Consider the following 10261-nt stretch of genomic DNA (forward strand, 5'->3'; position numbering starts at 1 on the left):
GGCGATGCGCTGAGATTAATGGATCGTATTAATGTGCAGATGATTTACAATGACCACGGGCATACATATTTATACCCTCGGGTGGATAATAGTCCATGTCGGACATAACACACGACTCCTAAAAGATAAAAGGAAATAACAAATTCTATCTCTAACACGACACACGTTTTGTAATAGATAAAAAGAAATAACAAGTCCCGATGGGACTCTAACTCTCTTAGAGATAAAGGAAAAATCCTAAACTAACTCTAGCTACTAGATAAAATTAAATTACACGAACTCTATCTATTCCCGAATCTAATGCATCCAGATCTAGACTTGGATGTGCGCTAATGCAAGAAGGAAGAGTGGTTGCTTATTCCTCTCACCAGTTGAGACCGCATGAGGGCAACTACCCAACTCATGATTTGGAACTAGCAGCCGTAGTGCATGCCTTGAAAATTTAGAGACACTACCTAATTCTTAACAAGTGTGAAGTGTATACGGATCATAAGATTTTAAAGTATATCTTTACAGAGCCAGATTTGAATTTCTGTCAGTGAAGATGCTTGGAATTGATCAAGGATTATGATTTGAGTATTCATCACCATCCGGGTAAAGCAAATATAGTTGCAGATGCTCTAAACTGGAAGAACTACTGCAGTGCCGCTATATCAATTGATGTTGAACAATTGCAGCAGGAGTTTGAACGACTAAATTTGGGTATATTGTTGAAGAAGGTTTTGTGGCAGCTCTAAAAGCACAGCCTACATTGGTGGATCAAGTTCGCCAAGCTCAAGCAAATGATACAGAAATAGCCGAACTGAAGAAAAATATTTGTGTTGGTAAAGCTCGAGACTTCTCAGAAGACGAGCATGGAACAATCTGGATGGGAGACAGATTATGTGTGCTAGATAACAAGGAACTAAAGGAGTTGATACTTCAAGAAGCTCATGGATGCAACATTCAAAACTCGGTAAAATGACTTGATATGAAGTAACTTCACCACAAAAGAAAACCTTGTACTTTGAGTACCAGGGTAAAGTTCCTGCTTCATCTCTTCCAATATAATTGCAAACATAGATTTTTTTCCTTTACCTTCATCTTCAGCTGTATACAACCTCTCTACCATATCACGAATTCCCTCATCAGGATCATCTTCTTTATCAATATTCATGCCAAAATCCTCATTGAGACTAGTATGTTCATCAAAATGGTTCTCATTTTCATGTAATATAACCGGCAATGGCTCTCCATGATGTATCCATGTAGTGTAAGTGCTAGCCATTCCATGAATATACAAGTGATCCTCAACTTGTCCTTGAGGTCTACAAACTCGATTCAAACACCGTCGACATGGACAAAACATCTCTTCATTGTCATTAAATCTCTCAGAAACAAAGGTCATGAACTCCTTCACCCCATCCACATGTTCCTTGCTAAACATCCTACTATTAATCCAAGATCTGTCCATCTACACTAAATCATGAGATACATTGATTCAAAATATTTGACATATAATAATTGACCAAAGTTATCTAACATTTTGACATATGCCAAATCTTTCAATAGTAGGAACTATGCAAAATATGCTAGCTTACTCATATATACTATGGTCTAGTAATCATCTCGAATTATATTAATCTCAGGTAAACATGGGAAATATATTAATCTTTAAAATGTTCTGAATCATGTTTCATTCTTCGATATATTGACATTTAATTCTTTGTTGATGGGCATTTCACAAGTATTTTTTGATATTATATTTTGTAGTCCACATGTATTTATATCTAAGGCATAGTACTATTTTTATTGTAAACATGCTCCTACCATGTGTTAATTGCATTGTAACATTTTTGCCCTCTCTTCTTTAGTCTCTACTTTTTTGCTCAAGGAGTAACTAACCATGCCCCATAGCTATTGAGAAAATGGCACATTCTAATATGCAAATTAAAAGTTTTAGACTACGGTTATAGAGAGTTGCTTACATCACAATACAAAGTTTCAGACTACAGAGAGTTGATTACCTTGCAATCGTGCAGCCAGTTGGCCTCGCAGTCGGAGTTGCTAGTCCTTGCTTGGCTCCTCCCTACCCACTGCCGTCTGTTGGCAACAGAGGTGGCCCATGCCCAGGACGCAAGGCAGCAGTGGCACTGAGCACATCAACAGGTGGAGCGCAAGAGTGCTGGACCACAAAGCCGTATCAGGACCGTGGAGTTGATGGGAGGGTGATGGGAGAGGTACAGAGGGAGCCGTCGCTGCGCCACTGGAGGTCAGATCCACCGGAGTAGGATCGGGGAGGCCACCAGGAGGGAGATGGGGAGAGGCTGAGAGGGACTGAGCGATGGGAGATGCTGACCACCGGGAGAGGGGGGGCTGCGGCAGCGCCACCGGAGGCCGGATCTGGACGATGCAAGCAGCCACACGCCGCAAGCGTGACTACGCGAGGAGCTGCCGCAGGATTTTGGCGAGCCGCGCCGCCGCAATGACTCAGTGAATGATGAGCAAATGACTTCCTCCGTAGGTGGCTCTTTTACATCTCCACACTTCTAATAGAAGATAAAAGGTAAATTGTATTGATTTTCACAAAAGTAGGACTGGTCCAGTGGTTTGGCGAACATTATGACATATTATGACATACATCTTTGTCATATAAAACACATTTTGACATATTATCTATTTTATAAACTTATGACGACTGCAATTGGTGTTTTTGACACCGTAAATATTGTCACAATATGAAATTTGACTACAGTTAAGATATTTTTTGTGACATTCATTTGGTTATATCACTAAGTTGAAATGCTACCAAAACAAACGTCATAAACCAATCACTTTAATGACATTTTGATCAGATATCATGCCATAAACGTCACAAACCAACACATTTCTTGTAGTGTCATCAGACTCAGTATTCTATTCATCCTAGGAGTACAAAGATGTATGAAGACTTAAAGGAAAAGTTCTGGTGGGTCAGCATGAAGAGAGAAATTGTAGAATATGTCACCATGTGCGATGTTTGTCAATGAGTTAAAGCAAAAAACACTAAAGGCCAGCAAGACTGTTACGACCTCTTCAGATTTCAGAATGGAAATGGGAAGAAACCAGGATGGATTTCATCACCGGTTTCCGAAGACCTCTGCGGGTCATGATTCAATTTGGGTAATCGTGGATCGTTTGACAAAGGTGGCTCATTTTGTACCAGTTTACACCACCTATTCAGGGAAGAGACTAGTTGAGATTACTTGGCCAGGATCATGTGTCTACACGGAGTACCTAAAAAGATTGTTTCTGATCGACGGAGTCAGTTCACATCGAAATTTTGGCAGAAGTTGCAGGAAGAACTGAGAACTCGTCTGAACTTCAGTACAATCTATCATCCACATACAGCATGGGATAAGAATTTGTCGTATGCGGAGTTCTCATACAACAACAGTTACCAATCCAGTTTGCAGATGGCACCGTTTGAAGCGTTATATGGTCGGAAGTGTCGTACCCCTCTTTCCTAGGATTAGACGGGGGAACGTCATGTTTTTGGAACCGAAGTTTTAAGTTAGGCGGAAGAGAAAGTTAGAATCATCAGAGTAAGGTTGAAAACTGCTCAGACCAGACAGAAAAGTTATGTAGACAATCGTTGAAGGGATCTCGTTTTTGAAGCAGGAGACTACGTGTACCTTTGCGTCACACCCCTACGAGGAGTGCATCGATTTCAAACAAAAGGAAAGTTGGCACCACATTATGTGGGACCATACTGTGTGAAAGAACGCAGAGGAAAAGTTGCATATCAGTTGGAGTTACCTGCTAACATGGTAGCAATCCACGATGTGTTTCACGTGTCGCAATTGAAAAAGTGTTTGCGAGTACCCGAGGAGCAAGCCAATCTAGAGCATCTTGAAATCTAGGAGGATCTAATTTATGTGGAGAAGCCAGCCCGAATCTTAGGGGCCAGCGAAAGGAAGACCAGAAACCGGGTAGTCAGATTCTGCAGAGTTCAGTGGAGTCATCATTCGGAAGAAGCGACACAGGAAAGAGAAGATAAGCTCAAGGCCGCCCATCTGCACCTCTTTGCCAGCGCCTCCGAATCTCGGGGTCAAGATTCCGTTTAAGGGTGGTTGGTTTATCACACCCGGAGTTTCTGCCCTAAGCCTAAAATTCGTAAAAAAATTATTAAATAACAATTGGCTTAATTAACTTAGAAAAAACCCTCTAAAAGAATTAATTTAAGTAAATTGAAGTTCGCAAATCAATGACTGGATTTAAATTCAAATTACAGAGTATAAAATTTTGCCCCAAAAATTAATTTAAAACTCGGCAAAAACGAGGCTTTTCTTTTTTTCCTCTTTTTCCTTCCTTTTTCCTCCGTTTTTCTTTCCTTTTCTTTTCTTTTTCCGAATTGGGCTAGCCCACTTATTCCCTCTTTCTATTTCTCCTTTTCCTGCCCCGCCCTCTCCCGGGCTAGCCCAGCCGAGCTGGCCCAGCTCCTCTCCTCCCCGCCGCATGCACCTTCTCCCGCCTGGGCCGCCTCAGCCTAGCTCCTCTCCTCTCCCGCGCTTGCACCAAGTCCGCTTTCCCTCCTCCTCTTTCCTAGCCCAATTGAGCCCGGCCGCCGCCGTGGCCAAGCGGGACACCACCGCCCCCACCGCGTTTGCCGCCGCCTCCCTCACCCATGGCCGACAAGGTCTTCAACCACCATCCCCGCCCTAGTTAGACAGCTCCCCCTATAAACCCTGCCTACCCGCGCGCTACCGCCCGTTTATCTCTCTCGCACACGATCGTTGTCACGCCTTGCCACCCTCGCCGCCGGCCGTCACCCCGCGTCCCATCGTCTCGCCGACATGCCCCCGCCATCGGCACCGCCGGTAAGCATCCCCATCTCCCTCGGTCCCTCTCCTTTCTCTCCGCCACTGCCTGTATGTCACGCCCAGAGTTTTACCCTAGCCAAGAAATAATTAAATAATGTATTAAAAATAATTTTTTAATTAAAGTTCAGGAGAAACCCAGTGTAATAAATTAATTTAATTAATTGGAAGCTTTTCGGAATGTTCTAAAATGTCCCGAAAGCATTTTAAATTATTAACAGGATTTATATTTGAATTGCAGTCAATAAAATTTGGTCTAATAAACTTAATAAAAATCGGCAAAATTGGAGGCAATTTCGTTTTTTCCCTCCCTTTTTCTTTTCTTTTTCCCTCCTTTCTTCCTCCTTTTTCCCTTTTCTTTTTCTCTTTTCCTTTGTTCTCTCCCTTGGCCGAACTCCTCCTCCCTGGATTGTACGATCCTCTCCTCCTCCTCTCCAAGCCATGCGGCCCCATCTCTGTCTCCACCAAAAAAATCAATTCCAATTAATTAGGACTTTAAATCTTATCCCCTTGAAACATTATCTATTCCTTGTTAATAGGGGATGGATAACAAGATCTATCTCTAGCTCCCCCCTATAAATACCCCCCTGTAGCCTGGCCTCTTTCCCTCGTCTCTCTCCTCCAGTCGGCTCTTGCGCCTCCGCTACAGCTGTGCCGCCCCCTATCCAGCAGCTGCGCAGCAAGCCACTAGCAACCCTGCTGCATCCATGTTCGCAGCATGTTGCCGGCTGGTCTCTCTCCACCAAATTTCAGGTTCGCATATATTTTATTCTTGCGAATCAATCTAAATTAATCTACCGTTTAATTGTTCAGGTTTTCTAGCCTAACAGCGAGGAACAACCGCAATCCGTAGCTGATCTCTCCACCAAACCTCAGGTTTGCATACGTTTTATTCATGCAAATCAATCTATCATTAATCTACCATGTAATTGCCTAGGTTTTCTACTCTAATTAGCTAACGCGAGATTGATCTACAGTATGAAATTCAATTTCGTACACGTAGATTGGTTTAACATTAAAGTCGTCTAATTCTAGTTTAGCGACTCATTAAATCTTAATTTAACGGGCCGTTAACTCCTACCGTTGTTCCGCTAACAGTTCACGGTTTCACGTATCGGATCTAATTTGTCGTACGAATCTCTAATTCGTGCATGATTTGGTTCTGTCGTGTGAATGCGTGTACTGTCTGCAATTTCCCGAGTCGTGTCCCAACTGGCGCTCAAAGTCTGCATCACCTCCCTCGGCCCACTCCTCATTTTCCCTCTTCTCTTGGCCCAACAGCGCCGGCCCACTACTCCCTTCCGGCCTGCTCTCCCTCTTCTCCTCCCTTCCCTCCCGCTGGGCCAGCCCATAGGCCGTAGCCCACTAGCGCCCCGAAGTCCAGCTCACCTCCCCGTCTCCTGGTCGCCGACAGGTGGACCCCACCTGTCGGAGGCGTCTCCCTCCTCTATCCGCCCGCTCGCGTGCGCGACAGCCACTCCGCGCGTCGGCCTCGCCGCCGCTATCGCCATGAGCCACTGGCCGCCGCCCTTCGCATCCTCCCCGCCTCCGTCTCGCTGCACCGCATCGGCGTGGCCGTCGCCACCGCGACGCGCGCTGCTAGCTGCGCCGTGCCCGCGTCGCCTCGCCGTGCCGCGCCAAGCTTGTCTCGGCTGCTGCCTTGCCCGCGCTGGCTATGCTCGCGCCCGAGCTGTGCAGCCGCACCGCCCGCAACCACCGCTCTGCTGTCGAGCTGTCGTCGGCCGTCGCTGCCCCCGCGCCGCCGTCAAGGCTGCCACCTCTCCTCTCCTCTGTCGCCGCCACTTGGCCGCTCCGCTCCCCTCCGCCGCCGCTAGTCACCGGCCGTCGCTGGGCATCCATCACCACTGGTCACCGGACCCCGCCGCCATCGTCACGCCTTCGTCACGCCACCCCGTGCCTTCCCGCGCGACCGCTTCCCATCGTCGGGCGCCGTTGTTGCTGTGCCGTTCGCTGTCACCGTCGTGCGCCACTGCTCCGTTCGCGCCGTTGTCTCGTCGCCGCTCCGGTCGCGCGTACCGCCGCTCTGCGCCTGCGCGCCCGTGCCAGTGTCGCTGTGCGCTTGCCGAGCTGCCCCACTGCCGCTGCCTCGTGCCTTCGCCGCCTTGCCCCGCCCGCGTCCTGCACCGGCCGCGCGCAGCCACTGTGCTGCCTTTCCCGGCCACGACCCGCGCCGCCACCAACCACCTCCCGCTTTCACCGCGTCGCGTCCACCCGGCCACGCTAACCACCGCTCCGCCCTAAGCGTGCCGTCGCCGCATCGCCTCCCTATAAAATCCTCCCCTCGGCCGCCGCTCGCTCCCCTTCGGCTCGCGCTCGCACCGCCATGCTAGCGCCGCCAAGCGATCTCTGCCGATGCCGCAGATCTACCTCGCGCGCTCTGGCCGTCTCCCTCGCCTTGCCGTCACCATAGCAGGCCCCCTCGGTCGTTGCCGCCGCGCCGCGCGACGTCGCACCGTCGCCGCACTGCCGCCACTCCCCGCCATCGACATCGCCTCCGCGACGCTGCCCTGAGCTGTCGCCGGCCGCGCCTGGGGGCGTTCGCGTTGATGGTCGTCCTCGCCGCCACGGCTCGCCTTGGTTGCTCGACGTCGCGCCGCTCGGCCGATGCCGCCGCCTCCTGATTCCGTCGCACGCCACCGCTCCGAGCTGCACGCCACCTCCGCCTCGGCCACGCCGACCCCCTGCCGCCGTTCTCATCACCGGTGAGCCTCTCCCTTTCTCTCTTCCTCCCTCTTTTTCACTTTGGCCGCCGTCATCGACCGGTGTGTCGCCGTCGCGCGCGCGCCGTTTGCCACCGCCGACGCACCCTCTCAGGGCCATCTCCATCGCCTCACCGTCGCCGCCGCGGAACCGCCGCCCTCCGCACCGGATGCCGCCGCCCTCCTCCGCCCGGCCGAAGCCGTCCTCCACCTCTTCTCTGTTCTGTGTGGCCGGCTAGTGGGGCCCACATGCCAGCCGAACACCCTGCCCTCTCTCCCTTCCCAACGAGGTCCACCCGTCAGCCACCCCCTCCCTTCTCTCTCTCCTCTCCTCCCCGGGCCCATGTGTCATCCCCTCAATCTCTCCTCTCTCCCATTGACAAATGGGCCCCAGCCGTCAGCCTCCTCTCACTCCTGTGCTGACATCATGCCTCCGATTAATTGCGCAATAAATCATTAAGGTTTCCTGTTTAGTTCAAAAACATAGTTAATGTTCTAAAATTCATAAGTAATTCATCTAGTCTCCGTTTAGGTCCATTCAAGTTTCAATAAATCCAGAAAAATGCCAAGAATCCATTAAAAATAGTTTCTTTCTCTGTTTCAGTAGTTTTATAGCCTGTTTTTCTTGTTGTGCCTTGTTTGTCGTAGGTTTTGACCCCGTCGCAGCGTCGTCCGTTCCCGAAGTCGTCGCTGAAGTTCCTCGTGGGTCTAAGCAAGGCAAGTGGCATCCTTCTTTGATCATATTGACCCGATGTTTATAAAATCCCCCGCTTTTACATTCAAACATGCATTGTATTCAAATGTATTTACTTTATTTATCTATTGGATATTTACCTTTATACCCGTTGATCCCCATTTATTATTATTGTCATCCCAGGGTTAATTTGACTAGACTTAGGGTTAGGCAGTGCTTAGCCATGCTTAGTTCAACTAGCTCACCAATTATCATTTAATTATTTGTTAGACTTTGATAGACCTTTAATTGCTTTGATCATGGTTAATCTCCCGATGTGGATTATTAATAAACTAAAATATTGCTTATGGTGGGCTGTGGGTGCGTGGTTTTGAGAGTCGTGTCCATGGCAATTAAGGACCGGTTCTCAAGAAACCCTGAAAGTCCTACACGTACTAATCACAAGCCAGAATGGGCAACGGTGAGACTCGTAATCTAGCTTGTCCCTATTCGACGTACCAAGGCAAGGGTAAGCGTGATGTAGTATGGACGGGCAATCGTGGTGTAACGAAAGCCTCTGCTGCTTTCGGATTCACCAAGGCACAAGAGGGGGCTGCCCGACTTGGTGTAAAGGAGGGGGTGAAACCTGAAGTGCGGTGCGATTGTCTAGGGAGGGTTAGGTGAAAGGTCTTACCATGGTTTCCGTACTGAGGTATCGTGGTGATACGTTGGGGCATGGTAACATGCTTGGGAGCCATGTCTTGTGGGTAAAGTTGTACACCTCTGCAGAGTAAAACTATTCGAATAGCCGTGCCCGCGGTTATTGGGCGAACTGACAGATTCACTGGGATTAGTTGAACCATTAATAACCTGATCAATCTTGGAACTGGTTTGACCTTGCGCAACGTGGGGTAACATTGGCAGTGGTTTGGGTCTGTTGCAACGTGGTTTAACGTTGGACAGAGGGTTGACCCTATTGCAACGTGGTGTAACGTTCGACAGCGGTCTGGGCCTGTTGCAACATGGTGTAACGTTCAACAGTGGATGATTATTTTAAATGTTACTTTACTTTTATTTCAGTCTATTTTATTTACTGTTTTGCTAAATTACTTCAGCTTTGTGTAATTTAACCTTAGCCTGTTCCTTGACACCCTATTGCATTCACTATTCTCCCTCTCTTGGGTGTTACTAGTTGAGTACGGTGGTTTGTACTCAGCCTTGCTTAATTTTTCCCCCACCAGAGCAAGTGCTAGAGCTTGAGTCAGAAGTCAGAAGAAGGTTGTTCCCAAGGTTGAAGTGAGGTTCAGTCCGCCGTCGAGAATGCCTGTGGTGTGGAGCCGTCTTCGCCAGCTGAAGCTGAAGATTAGATGGTTGAGCCTTGTTTCTCTCTTTCCGCTGCATTTCGATAGATAATTGTTTTTATTTGTTTTTAAGTCATGGAACTGTGTATTGATTTGTCATAGTGTGTACTCGGGCTGCTGCGTGGACCGAGATTTAATACATGCTATTGTTCAGAAATTTGGTGTAAATTTCTAAGGCGTGACACTGTACGCTCGCAACGTCTCCGTGCACGGTGCGCCGTCCGTCGCCGTCGTCACCCATTCGGTCGTCCTAGTCATCACCTCGCCGACCCCTCTCCAGCTCCGCCGATGCTCGAATGCGCCCACGCTCGCCGCGCCACTGGCCGCCGCCGCCCCAAGCCAAGCGTCGTCGAGCGCCATTCGCCGCCATCACACCGGTCGCCGTCGCCGGACACCACCGGTCGGCTCACCTCTTTCTCCCTCACTTTTTTCTTTCACCGTCCGGCGGGTCCCACCCGTCGGCCACAACCTCATCACCCCTCTCTCTCTTGACCGATAGGTCCCACCCATCAGTCACCACTTCTCCCCCTCACCCGCCGACAGGTGGCCCACACCTGTCTGCCGCCACCTCCTCTCTCCTCGCTGATGTTAGCGCCTCGCTTTTCTGCGCAATAATTGATTTAGGACTTTCTTTTTAACTTAAAAAACCTAGAAAACTTATAAAATTCA

Source organism: Oryza brachyantha, chromosome 8 (assembly GCF_000231095.2).
Source record: "Oryza brachyantha chromosome 8, ObraRS2, whole genome shotgun sequence".
Classification (NCBI taxonomy): domain Eukaryota; kingdom Viridiplantae; phylum Streptophyta; class Magnoliopsida; order Poales; family Poaceae; genus Oryza; species Oryza brachyantha.